General features: G+C 41.6%; 1 protein-coding gene across 5 annotated transcripts in view; it reads left to right on the top strand.

Moving 5' to 3' along the window:
- LOC117602758 (uncharacterized) overlaps positions 1-16,054 on the top strand; it is a 252,903-nt gene that overhangs the window by 21,243 nt on the left and 215,606 nt on the right. Inside the window, exon 1 of one of the 5 annotated variants that reach the window (XM_034321162.2) lies at positions 13,331-15,008. The exons of the other annotated variants lie outside the window; for them this stretch is intronic. The gene's annotated coding sequence lies outside the window, so the exon portion shown is untranslated. Of the gene's footprint in view, positions 1-13,330; positions 15,009-16,054 lie in introns of those variants that run through there. 5 annotated transcript variants of the gene reach the window in all.

Genomic DNA, 16,054 nt, shown 5'->3' with positions numbered 1-16,054 from the left:
GAAAAAGACTCACCAGGAGTCTAGGATCCAAGGAAGCGAGAGGCGGCGAGACATAATCAAAAGTTGCCATGGCTACACACCGTATCCCGTGTCACGGTGTGGTCTTGGGCCGCAGGGTTGAATACGAGCACGGTAGCTCGAGCAAACAACCCCTGGCACAGGGTCGTCGATAACGCAAGAATGTCTTTCAATTACGACCACCCCGTCAGCTCGATTCGATGTCTAAAATCTCCCTCTGTCTCTACTATTCTATGGAGACAACGAAAGTATCCCTCCTTCGCTCGTGATTCTTTTTTACATCTGGTAAATGCCAGAACGTTTCAAGTATATATAGATAATTGTATTGGTTGATTAAACAATTTTATTGAAACATCCCTATGTGATTTCATACTCCCTATTTCAACTGCAAAATATCGACCAAAATGGTTTGAAATCACTTTCGTTGTTTGGCTGGTAGTCGATTCGAAAATCGATAACGCGAAAGCGGGTTGATTTAGGCCGATATCAGGAAGGGGACAATGTATGGTAAAGGCAAACGAGTAGCAGCGCGCATAAACGATAAGCGTTCATGGTGGTCCCTTGTATGGGTACTTGGGTGTACGAACCGCGAACGTGAGGGAGACGCGATTTACATACCAATTAAAGCTGCTCCCTCCTTCTGCTCTTCAACCACCCGCCCGTACATATACAGCATCTCTTTTCTCCTTCCACGATGTAACCGTAATAAAATCTCCGCGATACACCGCACGGTCATATAATAAGCAATTTGCATAAGCCTCTTCGATTCTGGCCTAACAAACCGGCCAGCTCGTAAATTCACCATGATTTTTAAGTATCTGTGATGCAGCGATTCCGTCGCCTCGTTATCCGCTTGCGTTACGCTTCGATTTCACGCGGATCGTGTGAAAAACGGTGTCACGGGGTTTATGTATCGAAAGAAACATCGATGTCGCTTCGATCCGATACTGGATAACGTGCAGAATCGAACGGAATATAGTTTAGGTTTCTTCGAGGGTGTGGAAATATTGATACTGAATCATGTTCAATCATCAAGATGGAATAAATGTTTACTTTGAACAATCACTTGAAAAAAATAAGAATTTTCCTTTGAAAAATATTTACGGATGTGTAAAAACGTTAATGTAAATTAGTTGACAAGTGCAGTTGCAAATCGTGAATGAATTTTCACGAAAGATTTATATCGCGTATCGAATGGTAAATTGTTCGCTGGGATACTTATCAAAGGTCCATTGTTCCTGCGAAATGCACCGGTTGCGAGCTTTTCGCTATTGCTGGAGTTATATTGCCGATAGAACATGGCCGTTTACGAAGTCTATTATTCTTCGCCGTTCGATACTATCGTGCGAAACTGTTGCGTTCGAGGAATAATTAATGATTAGTTTCAATAATTTGTACAGCCGCGTTCGTTGATCGAGCTTGGTGTGCATAGAAAATCAGCTTAAAAAGCACAAAACCGCTGGAATGTTCGTTCAGATTTAACACCTGTAAACGTAACACGAGGTTCCAAGGAAACGGCAAAATCTTTTTCCAACGTTTCTCGAGCGCGCGTTCCAAGCGTTATGCAAACTCGAGTGAACGTTCCTGTTCGAAGGTTTTCCCGGAGACGATTTACCGGCGGTAATGGGACGCGAGAGGATCCTGGATGCTCGTTCATGTATCATTCATACGTCGTCGCCGGTTACTCGCCTCGGCTGCACGCGAACTCGCGCGTTCACGCACCTGACGTTGCACTTCTAGTTACCTTTGACTACCAAACGATCTTTCGTGATCTTTTGCTTCACCGATTTACCTTGTTTGCCACGCGGTTCGATGATGATCCTATCAAAAGAAACCGTGTTACAGTATTCTTCACAAATTTTATCTATTTGTTATATCAATCCGAAGCTAAAGAATTGGTAATACTCATGAATTGAACAAATTAACAAATAAATTAATTTTGATAAATATAAAAAAAGGAGCACATTCACGGACATAAATATCTCTTTGAAAGCTCTTACAACCCTTCTTTATATCCTCCCGCCGGAAATAAGAGGAGCTGGTTCTCAAGCTGCCCTCGAGCCGCCTTTCTATTCACATTAATCGATCCCGAAAAATCCCGATCGCCGCGCCGTTACAATCATCCCGAAAAGTTCCAAAGCCACCCCTAGATTTATACGTGATCGAGGGTGGAGGTATGAAAAGAGAACGATCGAAGGAAAACGGGGACCCTGCACGTTCACCGGTGTACGCTCGTACATTCGCGAATATAGATATAATTGCCAAAGGGGTTTGGCGGTTGAAGAAGGGTGAGTTTGCGGAGGTAGACGGTAAAACTTCTGTTCTCAAGCGGAATCGCGTATCGGTCGCGCGGCGTTTCTTCCGCATTTTTCAGAATTTCATTGTCCTCCCTCTTCGGACCGAGCCAGTAACAATGCTGCTTCGAGCACAATTCGAGCAGGATTTTCTACCTTATGTATCCGTTTCTGCCCTCCTTTCTCATCCTCTGAGAATTGCCACGACGTTGTCTGGTGGTTCAGCTGTTTCTCAATGTCTCGAAATTCCAGAAAAAAGCCTCCTACCAAGTTCTTTCTAAATATTGGTGTATGATAACGCATATAAATAAATTCAACAATATTGAAAGTGTTTTAAAGTTACACGTTTATTTGACTTTTTGTAGTTAAATACCAGTAACTTGTTATTTCTTTTTAAATACTTCGGTAACAATTTATAATTACAATTAGGTTTATTTCACATAAAATATTATATTTCAAGTACCACCTGTTTTCAAGAATTTTAAATAGAGGATTCCGCTTCTATAAGTGAAACATTATTACTGAACGCTTATTTTTAAACTCTTCAGATAACACAATGAAATTTCATCACAATCTCTTTTTCCAAAGCATCCAAACATTAAAGCATCCTTAACGATAAAATCGAGTCGTAAATGAGAACTAAACACCAGATCAAATAATTCCTCAAGAGTATTCCCCTATCGTTGCCAAACACTTAACCAACGATTCGCGTTGCAATTTTATCGCGCAAATAGCGCAGCTCGTTCATTTTCAATTTCCCGCCCCGTTTACACCCTCAGCCCTTGCCACCATTCTCCCCTTCTTCCAGCTTTAACGAAGGCGAGAAATTCAACGGGATAATTTTCGTATGCAAATACGAGGCGTTGCCTCTCGTAATCGTGCCTCTGCCCATCTAACGAGGCTGTACTGAATTTTTATTTCTTCCAAGGCTCGTTATCCGCCATCGTGTACCATTCTTGCTAATCGATAACGTGTTCAATTCTTTTCATTTAAACTTGACGCCTGAGTAATCGAAGGTGAAACGAGGAAAAAAAAAGTCTCGATAAGAAACTCGAAAGACTGACCTGTTTCGATGTTCGTAGTTGAATTAAATGTTTGAACAGGGTCGCAGTTGATGGCGAAGAGCCAAATAGTTTGTCATCGAAGAGAAAACGGGACAGCGGGAAAAATGTCAAAGAGAATTGTTTTTCGTCCGGATTTGTTATTGGAAGAAGGTAAAAAAAAAAATACGACGAAAATAACTTCTCAACGAGATCATGAATTTGATATTTCATAATTAAGTTTGTAAGGCTAATTATCGTTTTGTTTGATAACTTAAGTGGGTCACTGATAGGACGCGATGTTTGAAACTAATTTATTCTGTAATTAGAGAATGAAGAAAAGAAGAACAATTCTTCATCATATTTTACATTCACGGCTTATTTTTTAAAAGAGCGTAGTTCTTTTGAGTTCTGGATAGAGCCAAAACGTGCATATAGCGTTCGTGATGCTATATTCAGTCCGTTACACGGATTATTAACAGCAACTTGCCAGTATTATTCGCGATAAAATCCAGACTCTCGGTCGTAGCCACGCGTTATAGCAGCGATACATTTTTTATGCAAACCGTCCGAGAAAGAAGGCGCTATAATCCAGAAAAGTTTAGGTAACGTATGTAGCTCGCAATATCCTCGTGAAAGTTTGCTCGTTCGTCGTAGAAGAACCGAAAAATATGCTTCCATTTTGAAAGCCACTTAATCTGAAACGAAGTAGCGACTCTAGACCAGATGCTCGCAACACCGAGTATTTTTTTTATAAATAATAATTTTTAACCTTTTCGATTTAAGAGTGTGACGTTTACCAGATTTTCCATCGCGGGACTGAATTATTTCCTGAGATTTATATTAGAATTATCTATTAATTCAATCAATATCACAACATCGCTTTGCTAAAATATCCATTAATCTCTTTAAAATCATCCGTAGCCATGGAAAATCGTGTTTTCCGTTCGACAGGCTTGTAAAATCGACTCGATTAATATATTAAGCATTAAAATTTAACGCGATTCATGCGCGGTAATCGCGGTAATTCGCTAAATACGCTGGCAGAATTTCCATCGGTCGTTCTCGCAGCGACGTTCGCCGGTTAAAGAGAAGTAGCAACGTTATTTTCACTTTTAATCCCTCCGGTTAATCCGAAACAGGGGCAGGCTAAAGGCACAAGCTCGATGCAAAGCATGCTTTATTGCCGATAATGTTTAACTGGCCTCGGTAGACGATGCTGATATATCGCGAATTGTTTGCGTTCGCGCGGCAAATTGCCCTATCCTGCTCGTTCTCTTTATTTATTCAAACGAACGATACTCGGGGACTCTAATCAGAACCGTTCGTGACTAACACTGCTTGGAACGATAGAAATACTACCCCCAAATTAGGATTCTAAAGTTATCGTTCTTTCCTACCGTTGTGTTAATAAAAAATAATATTGCCGACGAAGAGTTAAAAGATCATATCGTCGTGCAAACTATTTCTCGGATGCATCAAATTCTTAATTGTATAAATATTGAAACTGGTGTCCCATCGATTCCCGTCCATCTCCTTTGGCTTGTTCTCGTCATTCCCAAAGGCACTTGCGATTTTCTGAAATCCATTTCGCTGGTCGTTTGATTAAAGAAGTTCTTGTCAAGCGTTATTCAGCAAAAAGCGTCGTGGGGCTGGTTCGAGCACGGTTAGCGAGACGAGATTTATCGAAGCCCGACGTCCGGACGATAAAAGTACAATTAAAGCGCGGATAATATATTCCTGGCCCCGTGGAGGACGGTGCTACACCTACACGAAGGCGAACTCTTTCGTTCGTCGTGATGAGAAAACCGCCTCGAAGAAGAATTAACCTAGTTACTCAGAATAATTCTAGCAGAGATATAGTCGCTTAATAAGCGATCCTTTGCTTCGAAATCGATTTCTTTATCATCCAATGATTCTATCATCTTTGCAGTAAAACTAGAAATAAAACAAAAAAGAAATAAAAAAAATAAAAAAAATTGTTGAGAACCAAGGATTTGAACCGAGGACCTTTAGATTGCGAGTCATGGATCCACACCGTGGTTAAACACATGACTCGCAATCTGAAGGTCCTCGGTTCAAATCTTTGGTTCTCAAAAAAATTTTTTTTTTTTAAAGATAATTTTTATGTAATAGTTATTCAAAAAGGGACAAATTATCATTAAAAAAAAAAAAAAAAAATGTTGGGAACCAAGGATTTGAACCGTGGATCTCTAGATTGCAGGTTGTATCTGTGAGTTTGTCATACTTCAGAATGTAAGGAGTAACTAACTGTAATTGTTAATATCTTTTAAACGACGAACTCTACAAGTTGACAAAATTTCATTAATAAGTGAATGTAACACTTGGGTAGTTCCCCTTGTAAGAACTCTGACTGTTATGTATTAATGACGTGTGTCTAAAAGGAATACGGGGAACACTGTGAAGAAATCGAAGCATCGAAATTGTTGAGGAGAAAGTAGACGAGACAAGAAGTTGGCACGCGGGGTGGAAGGAAGTATTTTCATCCCCCTTTGCAGTAACCGGAGGCGATAGAGGCGCTATTCACGTCGTACTCCCTTTCGACCGGACTCTTCAGAGTTTAATATAATGGCTAATATCATCGGAGATCCGCACAATGCAAACAATTTGAACCTGGCCCTTCTGCCGTGGAACGAAGCTGCGGGTTCTGACTGGGCTCGATACCCCCTTCACGGAACTGTTGAACCGGTGACAGAGATGCGGGGTCAGAGGGGTTGGCACGCGATAAGACGGCCAATGAACAGAAAATAGCGTGCTCACGGAGGAAACTGCGGGCCTCGTCGGCTAAATACGACGGACATCGGTAATCGATAGCGCACAATGGCCCGCGGAAAACGCACCCCCGCGATGTCGTGTCTGCCACGTCTATCGAGTCATCCCGTTACCCCGTTGCCCCGTCTCATTGGAATTTTGATTTAAGAATCAGAAGACGTGCTTTCTTTACAACGCGTGGGTAGAAAATAACGAGAGCGTAGGTGGCTATCAAGATCATGTTTTTACAAGAGGAAATTCGAGGAATGAGAATCATAATTAGTTGGAAAATTGTGTAAAAGAAGACGGTTCTTGAATTTTTATTCACTCATTCTCTGGAAGTTCTATTTACGTAGCTGCTCCTTTGACTTCTTCGGTAAAACGCAGCCAGTCCGCATTAATTTGCTGATTGCGAATGGGATAGTGGATTCACGGTGTACATCGATGACGATTATTAGTAAGCTCCGGGATGGGTTTCGATTCGAATATGCTAACGAGCAACGGCGACGTTTACTTCGGCTGTTTGCGAGACTGAAAAAAGTAGGTCAGAGACTCGTTGCTGGCAGCAGTGTTTGCGTAGCTGGAACTCTTTGACGACGAAACATTTCGTCGACGTTTACGCAAACGAAAAACTTTGACCGGCCACGGAAAAGCGAACGCGCGGTTCACCTTGCTTTGCCCGCTATCCTAGCGTTAATTTGCAAGATTAATCTGCAGCATTTCGGAAAATTATTTACGACAACCTGACCGTATCGAAACTTGTCGCTAAACAAGGTAACATCCATAAAGTTACTTTATCGTAATAGAAAACGGAAACGGATTTTCACTGTTGATTAGCGTTAAGCTTTTACGGAAACTTTGATAGCGGACAGATTATTCACGCGTTTTACGTAGGCCGGAAGGGTTAAATCGAAAGTTTATACGCGATAAGCAACGACCACCCACCAAACGACACCCACCGCAAAACGCGACTTTGATCGTTTTACCTTTTGATGTTCATCGTCGATATCTGACAATCTATTCGTTCCTCCATCCGGCTATCGATTATCGCCCGTGGCGCGGAATGAATACGCGAACTGACTGCTCGATGACGCGACGCGTTCTGTGTCGCGCGATCATCGTTTTCGCTTCGTAATGGCGAGAGGAAACAGTTATAACGCATTAACTCTCGGCTGCCTCTGTGTTGAATTTCCGCTACGGTTGAAACATGGGATAAAAGAGACGGCCCTGTGTATCGATGCTGGTGTACGGACAGAATATTCTGTTCGTAGGTGAATTGATTTTAGATAATCAGGAAGAGAAATCGTTGATTGACATCATGCATAAGAGGGTTACTTAACCTTTATTGCAGATGAGATCCATTCGAAATGCATCATCTTGAATTGGACCTTTGTTTTTTATGAAAGAATGTTTAAAGAAAATTTAAACATTGTTTCTTCTTGAAACAAGATTCCATTTCGTAAGACGAAGATACCCTCGCGCGTAATTCATTTTTTAAGATGAATAAGAAACTTCCGAGACTGACACGAGTGATCAAGGATCCAGGATTGTAACGACGAAGGCAGGCGATGTTGGGCCAGGCTTTATGGCACACGCCAGCCAAAGGGAAATGCGTTCGACCCGCGTGGATGCCGCGTGATAAATCAACCGCTATGAACCATTAGAGCGGCCATAACTCGTCGATATCTCGAGGACCGGCAGCTTATTATATCCCGCATATATAATTCGTCCAAGTGCGAGCATCCGTTCGTTGTAAGCCTGTTACACGTTGCAAGCCATTTCGATCGAGCAACGATCGATCCGTGGTGATCGATGACCAGGTAGAAACTAGGTATATCGATGTTTGACGTACGTAGTTGCTCCCTGTGTAATTGGATTCAAAGATACGAATCGACGATAAAGGTGACGAATGTCTGATCCAACGATTTCGCAATATTATTTCTAGCATGAAAGTTGACAACATCGTTTTGAAGATGTTGCGAATGTATCGTGAAAGAAATTGGACGAAATATTTCTCTTTAATTCTTAACGTCTACGTTTCACGTTCTCCCTTGCGCAATTAATCCTTTAAAAACGAAGTTAAACATCTTTCGATCGAATGTAAAGGTTGAAAGAAGAAGAAGGCGACAGGGGTGTACTAAAAACTGCCACGATTTTCCTCCATTTTCCCGAACTCGACTCGTACATCACTCGATTCCCGTTCGATTCACGTCACGATAAATCTTCGCGTCCTTCGGACGATCAGCGTGGCTGTCGTCGAAGGAATTGGTTATTCGAGCCATCGGTTTCGAGCCTTGGCACGTTGTCGCGAGTAAAAAGAGCGTCGCCCCGCGTCGCGTCGCCTCGCGTCGCTCAGAAGTATCGCATGAAATTCGATTACGGCTCGCCCCCTTAACGTACGTTGTGTTTCCACCCTCTCTTCGCGTCCTATCCGAAGGTTGTAATAGCATCGCCTATGTTATTTCTGTAGACGATAACGTGTACGCCACGGGCCATGCTGCCGTTGAAGGAGGCCTTTTGATCAACACCAAGGCTTCTGCCTTATTGCCGCGGTTGCATTATGCAAAACAGGCGTGAATTACAACGCACCCTTCGAACTGCTCGTTAAGCGATCGAAATTCTCTTCTACAAAGTACAATACCTTGTCTATAGAATTATTAGTATTAGATTGCCAACTAAATTCACTATCTTCATATTTTTTTCTTTCTAACAAGCACTATTTCGTGTCAATAATTTATCGATATATTTATGATAATTTTTCAATTCTTCTATGGTAGAATTCGATTAATTTCAAAGAAATTTAGTTGTGGGCTACAACTGAAATCGCAATATTATAATTACTATAAACGAGAGAAAAAATTATTTATTCTCACGTAACTTACTTCGATTGAAAATTGCAGATAATAAATAATTCAGTGCCAAAGAAATGTGAAAGTTTCGAATTTAAAATTTGATCTGCTCTAAAGTCTAAAATCTAGGTACTCGTAGCGAAACGTACATTTCGACTGCTCTATTCCCACCCCGTTTCTATTTCTCCTCGTCGAGTCTGGTTATGCAACTCGTCGATCGAAAATAGAAGAAGGTGCCGTCGTCGTCGTCGTGGTCGTTGTCGACGATGCGACAACCAAGCGGGACCAGTTGATACGGCTTCTTGGAATTGCAAAGGAATGAGACGAATCAACTTAGCACGTGCTCCGTGTGTCTCTCTTCGATGAGCATACTTATTTCCTATGTTATTCTGTGTCAAGAAAACCTTATTAATTTACGTATAATTTACGCAAAAGAAAAAATGAATGCACTTTGAGTTGTGAATCAGATTTGAAGAATCCGACAACAAAGTTACAAATCATTAAACGCGGTAGTGATTTGGACAACGTACAAAATTACTGGTACTCTTTCACCGTTGTTGCTCTCGTTTACGCGAGCTTCAGATTGCTTAAATTTAATTAGCATCGGCAATAATAGTAATTACGATGATAATAGCAATAATAACGAGCACGGCCAGTATTAGCACCGTTTCAGGAGCATTAATTGCAAATCATTCTCGAAACGTTCGTTCATCGTTCCACGTTAAATAGGAACCTTCGTTAATTATATCTTTTTACTTATTGGCTATTTATGCTAATTTATTTTTCATCATTTACCAACGTTTTAAGCGGGTTATTTTAGAATTGTATCTACGAATTGTTTGAAACAGATTTCGAACTGCACGGTTCATTTTGAAGGTTTATAGCTGTTGGTCAGAATTATTGAAACTGAAGCTGTATTACGCGTTAATTAGCTGTACTTTCTGTAAATTCTGTATTAAATTACCAATAGCCTTCACTGCGAAATATTCTGATTAACATTTGTTAGGAAACTCTACTAGATTTCGAGTGAATTTGCTGTACGTTTTAATAAACAATCAGTCGTTCTGTACTAAACATAGTAATGAAAAATTTATTTAATCATTTTTAAGGAAGTTTAAGCATGAAATTTTGTGACAAATCATTCTAGATGTGTTATATTTCGGAATGAAGTATTCGATGTAAAAGAACGATTCTTTTATTTCATTGAATTTGTGTACCAGTGATCGTGTTAATAAACGCATGTGATGTGCTTGGACAGGGATGATAATAGAAAGTTTACGGCGGTCTACCGTTTGTTAGTTGTGAATAAAAAGTCATTGAATTATATGCTTTTCACGTTCTCGGTTTGTTTTAACAAACTGATCGGTAATCGCGTAGTGTCAATTACAATCAATCATTTTGTTTTTCTTTATGCTTTTGAAACGTGACAGTAACGAACGGTTGGAGATGTTGTATTTTCGCACTGTCCAACAAGGGGTTTTCTAATAAATTTATTTTGAAAACGGTTCCGTTCACGACCACGGAGAGCAACTTCGAGTAATTAGCGACGTATCGATACGCGGCGTTAATTATATCGAAGCTTAAAATTGCGCGGACCGGTAATGAACGTTATCAAACATGTCGAATTACTGTCTCTGAAAATTCGATTGGTAAATTATTGGATGGTCGATGTTAATTGTGCTGTTTTATAATTTGTAACTTCGCCTTGGTTAATTGAATATTTCTATACCCATTCAATTGATTTTTAACTCTTTTTTAACCAGTAAGGAGTATGTACATCATTTTTAAATCTAAACGAAGTACACGAATTAACACACAAATGATATAAGATAAAAAGTATTCCGAAACTAATCTTCGCAAAATAATCTAACAAATTGCAGCTGTCGAACTAAAACATTCGCACATAATTCGTTGCGTCGATTCGTTGATTACGCTTGGAGCAGGGTATCCGAAGCAGGCGGCCATGCTCATTAATTAATAATACGCGATACAGAGGGGGCGATCGTTATCGGGGTGTAGGCGGGAATACTTGGTGGAGCGGAAGCGGTGCGTATCGGTGGTCCATGGCAGAACGTTTTTGAAATATCGTAACGCCTGCACGACCAGCTGATAAATAAATTCGACCCGGCGCGAGCGTATATCAACGCTCGGTCGTTACCAGTTTTTGCTCTAACGAAAGTTCTGGCCGCGCGTGGGTGTGCAGCCGCATATTTGTTGGAAGACACGCGGAATATTTTTTCCCGCACGTTTCGCGGACGAATGCGCTCTCGACGAGCAATGGCTGCTTTAACTACACGCCTGCCCTCCGTGAATAATGCTACGATCGCCGCTAAAATACGCCTCGCATATCTTTCCAGCGTATCTTGGTTAGCTGGTCGAACGATCCCTCTCTGACGGCAATGTCCGATGAACATTTCACGTCAAATCTTTTAAAATTTGGACTTTGTAATCGTGGTCGTTTTTAAGCTTATAACATTTCCCCATATTAACCAGAAGCTATGCTAATTAACACCGTGGTCGAGCAGTTTCAAAACGTAAACCCTCTGTTACTAATAAGTGTAATCACTATTAACATCGAAAATTATTTGATACCTTTAAACAAAACGATAAAATCTGTAGATTATGTTGAAAATTCTACAAATCCTTGCTGTATAGTTGAAAATGGTATGCACGCAAATATTTGCAGCATGCTGTACTATTACTCGCAATTTCGTTGATTTAAATCAGATCACGGAACGCGATCATGTGTCGCGATTCGCGTAAAATGATTTTCAAAATTGTAATGAATTATCTCGGAAACGAAACTCGGCTGCAATCTCGACGAACACGGGGACAATCGAAACGCGAAACGTTTCATCGATTCGCGGACGGTGTTGGTGTTTGAGACAATTATAATGGCTGGCAAAGCGACGAGCAAATTTGTCGGCCGAGAGAGTACGTACGCTTCGTCCCTGTGGCATTGCACTCGATTCTTTTAACATTCGCGTCGCTCGAACAAGACACAGTAACGTGTATGTAACTCCGCATGGCTGGAAAACCAATGTTTACCGGGCGGAGAAATTAAACTGAAGCTTGTGTCAATATCGTTGCCGGCTTTCGTCGCTTGTTTCCGGTCCGTTCGCACCTGTGTCGTCCCTTTTCCCGTCTGTAGTGTGCCGCAATCGTTCCGCCTAACTTTTTGCACGAAAATTATCCTTTTGTTCACCCTAATCGTAACGAAATTTTTCAATTCTAAATCTACAGTTTGGTTAGAAATAGAAGAAAGTTAAATGATATGAGATTTATTATTTTGCGACTTCACTGTTTTTATAAGTGCACCGAGTAGTGTACACTTCATAGATAGTATTTTATTCATTTACCTTTTTTTTTTATCGATCGTCCGAGTGTTTTTTAGCGATGCATCGAAAAAAGCTCGATAGGACCGCAAGAATACCACAGGATCAAACTCAACCGCGTCCATTTTCCCGTCGTTTCGAGGAGGCCATTGAAGAGGCATTTCTATGCGCGTGTATTCACGTTCCGATTGACGATTTCGTTTTGATCCGAGCCGGAAGACTTTTCGTACCCCCTCCTTCATTTCTTTCCGTCCATTTTCATCGGACCTTTTCCGATCATCGGTGACCAACCATCTTTGTGAACATTTTACGATCCCCCTTACAATACCTTTGCATTCAACCATAAAACCATAGATCTAGCAGTCGTAAAATGATGAGAAATGAACTGTACACATGCATCGTTCAAAATTGATTCTTTTGGGTAAAAGGAATATTTTCTTTTTTGTGTAATGAAATGGTTTTTATTAAAAGAGAAATATTTTTTTTTTTTTTACAAAGGATAAAATCTCTGTAAGGGGACAACGAATGAATCGATAATAACGTACCCATTTGCTTATACTCGAACAAAAGTATGCTCGAACAATGGTGAACGGTGATTTCAATCGAGCAACCTGCCATTTTTCCAAATTGAACAGCGCCCGGAAAAGCCTCGGTTTCATGGAATACCGCCGCGGACATTTCGTTTCATCCATTATGCAAGTAACGCCAGACAGAGGTCGATTAACGGGAAGAAATAAATTTCTTCGTTTAACCGATCGAACGAAGAAACGTCACGGAGCTTTTCAATTCTCTTCGCTATTCTACAAACTCGTGAAATTGGTGACAAATTACATTTTAAATATTCTTTTCCCACCTCTTGACGTTTCACACGAGAAAGAGAAACTATGATGCGCTTCCATTTTGTTAGCAATTAACAAATCATACTAATTGTGGAAAGTCGATCATTCTTCCTCAATTTTGTTCCCAAAACAGGTTACCATTTCCATTTCTCTCTGTACTTTCGTACTCATCCTTTGACTTCGCTCGCAGCTAAGAATTTCGATCGAAAGCGGAAGGATCGCGAGTGGCAGAGCTAGTACGCGCCGCTTCACGGTTGTACGCCGCGACGCGCGTACTACGCTTCGAAGCAAAGGGAGAAAGAGAGAGAGAGAGAGAGAGATTGGGTGCCGGTGGTTGAATCTAGCGTCGCGGATGGGTCGATAACGCGCAACTCTCTCGCTCATCGCGGAGTCGCCGATGCCACGCTGTAGCGCTCCTAAGCCGAGCTTTCCTCTCATTCCGTCGTAAGCCCGCACTCTGGCACATCCATCCGCCGCCGCCAGCTGCACCAACCGACCACATCGCCACCATACCCGCCGCCGCCGCCGCCACCGCCACCACCATCGTCACCACCACCACCACCACCATCGCCACCATCCCTGGATGCCATTATAATCGCAACCATCGGTGTGATATTTCTCCTGCTGTCGCCAAGAGTACCCAGCAGATCGGTAGCGGCGCGGCCGTCTTGTCTAACCGTGACCCTGTGCGTCGTCGTGTGACCAAGTGATGTGCCCTCGTGAACCATAATCGGTGTACACAAGGTCGGTCTCGTGGTGCTTTTCTTACTGGTCGACGCGTGCCTCGTACACGCGAGACGCCACCAGGTGATTAACAGGTTGTTGTCGCACAGCCTTTGTTGTCGCGCCGCATACTTTCTCCGCGGTAACGATCGCAAACGTGAACAACACGCGTTTCTAGTTGCGGCTAAATCATTCTAGTGGTGGTGCGTTCGGCATTCTCGTCGATGGAGACGAACATAAAGCTATTGTTTTCAATTAAAATTTCATCGTGATCTCGCGGGTGTCCAGGTGTCTTTCGACGAGCCGATGAACGGATGCGAAGAGATGAAAAGTGGACGAGACTCGAGGGAAATGGTCTGGGCTGGTGAATCGCGGACGACCAGAACGACACCGAGTGAAAGTGATTACTAGCCGATCTTGTATCCCTTCAACGTCTCTCACGTGCGATCCGTTGCTAGCTGCTCGCGAAGTGCCGCCGTGTGCAGTGTCGTGATGAATCAGTGCTCAGCTGATCAAGTTGGCTGGTGAGCTTTAGGCTGCGATGTTATGGTGTTTGGTTCGCAAGAAGCTTGCCGGTCGGATCGACCGGCTCCGGACATTGGCTCTAGACAAATCTTTCTTCGTCTAAATGTTCCATGCGATCATTGCTAAAGAGGATCGGTCTTGTGGTGGGTGTCTAGTCAAAGGATCGTCGAGGAAAACAGTTTTTTTCATTTAAGTGATAGGTATTCCCTTCCAATTAATCGTTACGTGTTGTGACATATCCAGATGATCCAGATGATCCAGTGCATCTGTATTCGTTTGAGCAATTTCACCGGGTGAAAAAGTTCCTCGTATCTACGGATCTGCTGGGAGACGTTGATGTCTTGGGTCAGATCTCGCTGCAATTAAAGAAGGATCCGTCAGCTGGTGCACTGTGGTTGCCGGTCCTAACAGATGTTCGCTCGATCGAAAAAATTGCGGGACCGCGTTGTTGCACGCTCGTGCTCGTCCATCGACGATAACGAGCGTCGTTCACGAGCAGCCCGATCGTTGGATCATTGTCGTCCGTGGTTTGTGGGGCAGTTAAATCAGCAAACCACGAAACATTAGTGCCCCACGGGAAAATGAGGAGATCCTGTACGTTCTTCACCTCAAGGTAGGATCGTATTCTTCTTTTATGGCTTTATAGCCTTCTTTGGCTGACCTGTCGCGAAAAGCAAACTTTCCTTCTGTTCCCTCGCCAGTCTTTCGTTTTACACCAGAATGGCGTCGAATGATAAATTTCTCCCTTTGGGCGACCACCTATCTGTCACGTAGCTGGACTGTCGCGTGAATTTTAATGGCCACCCTTGCATAGAACCCCGTAACACGGGGATAATCTAATGTGACGGACCACGAAAGAATCTTGTGCCGGGCGCTAAATGAAAGGAAAGAAAAAGAAGAAAAAACGATACGTGATTGTTGGTGTTTGCTTGGCTAGTTTTTATTGCGCTTTAAACGAGCAGTTATTGTTAGACACGGCGACGGCAACTTTATCGCTTGGCGCTTTTTTGTCTGTGTGTAAGACTTGGGTGCTTTCGCGTCGTGAAGCTCCGTACAACATGTTTCTCTTGGGGACATGTTGTTCACAGGGCAAAAATCATTCTCACAAAAATTCACGGTTCTCATACAACCACCCGGGTGCAAAAATGTCTACACCTAGGGAGAACGTCCCGGGACGCCTCCGACATTCGAGTTCAATTCAACTTTCACGCTCTAATAAAATCATACCTTTTTGCTGAAATCGACTGACAAATAATAGTGAACATTATGCTACAGTAACACATCTCATTTTCGTATTTTATGAATATCTAATGTAAAAATTTTTAAAATTTTTATAATCTAACGATGAAATTTATTATATTACAATTTTTAATAATTCATTTATTTATTAATTAGATTATTCATATATTTATTGAAATTTATTTTTTTATAACTTTTACATTTTTATATTAATTATTACAATAATTTTTAATAATTTGTTCATTCTTTCGTCATTTTTTCATCATTTTATTCTCGTATATATAAATTTCCGTAGCTTCTATTTTTATTAATTTATTAATAATGGTTATTTTAATTTAGATTTCTTTACCGCGGTTTCAAGTATTTTTCCTTTTTTTTTATTTTAAATCATAAATCAATGTACCACATTTCGTAAAAGTT

This window comes from Osmia lignaria, chromosome 12, assembly GCF_051020975.1.
Source record: "Osmia lignaria lignaria isolate PbOS001 chromosome 12, iyOsmLign1, whole genome shotgun sequence".
Taxonomy (NCBI): Eukaryota; Metazoa; Arthropoda; class Insecta; order Hymenoptera; family Megachilidae; genus Osmia; species Osmia lignaria.
The sequence above is the reverse complement of the archived record's forward strand: the minus strand, read 5'-3'. Positions and strand labels throughout refer to the sequence as shown.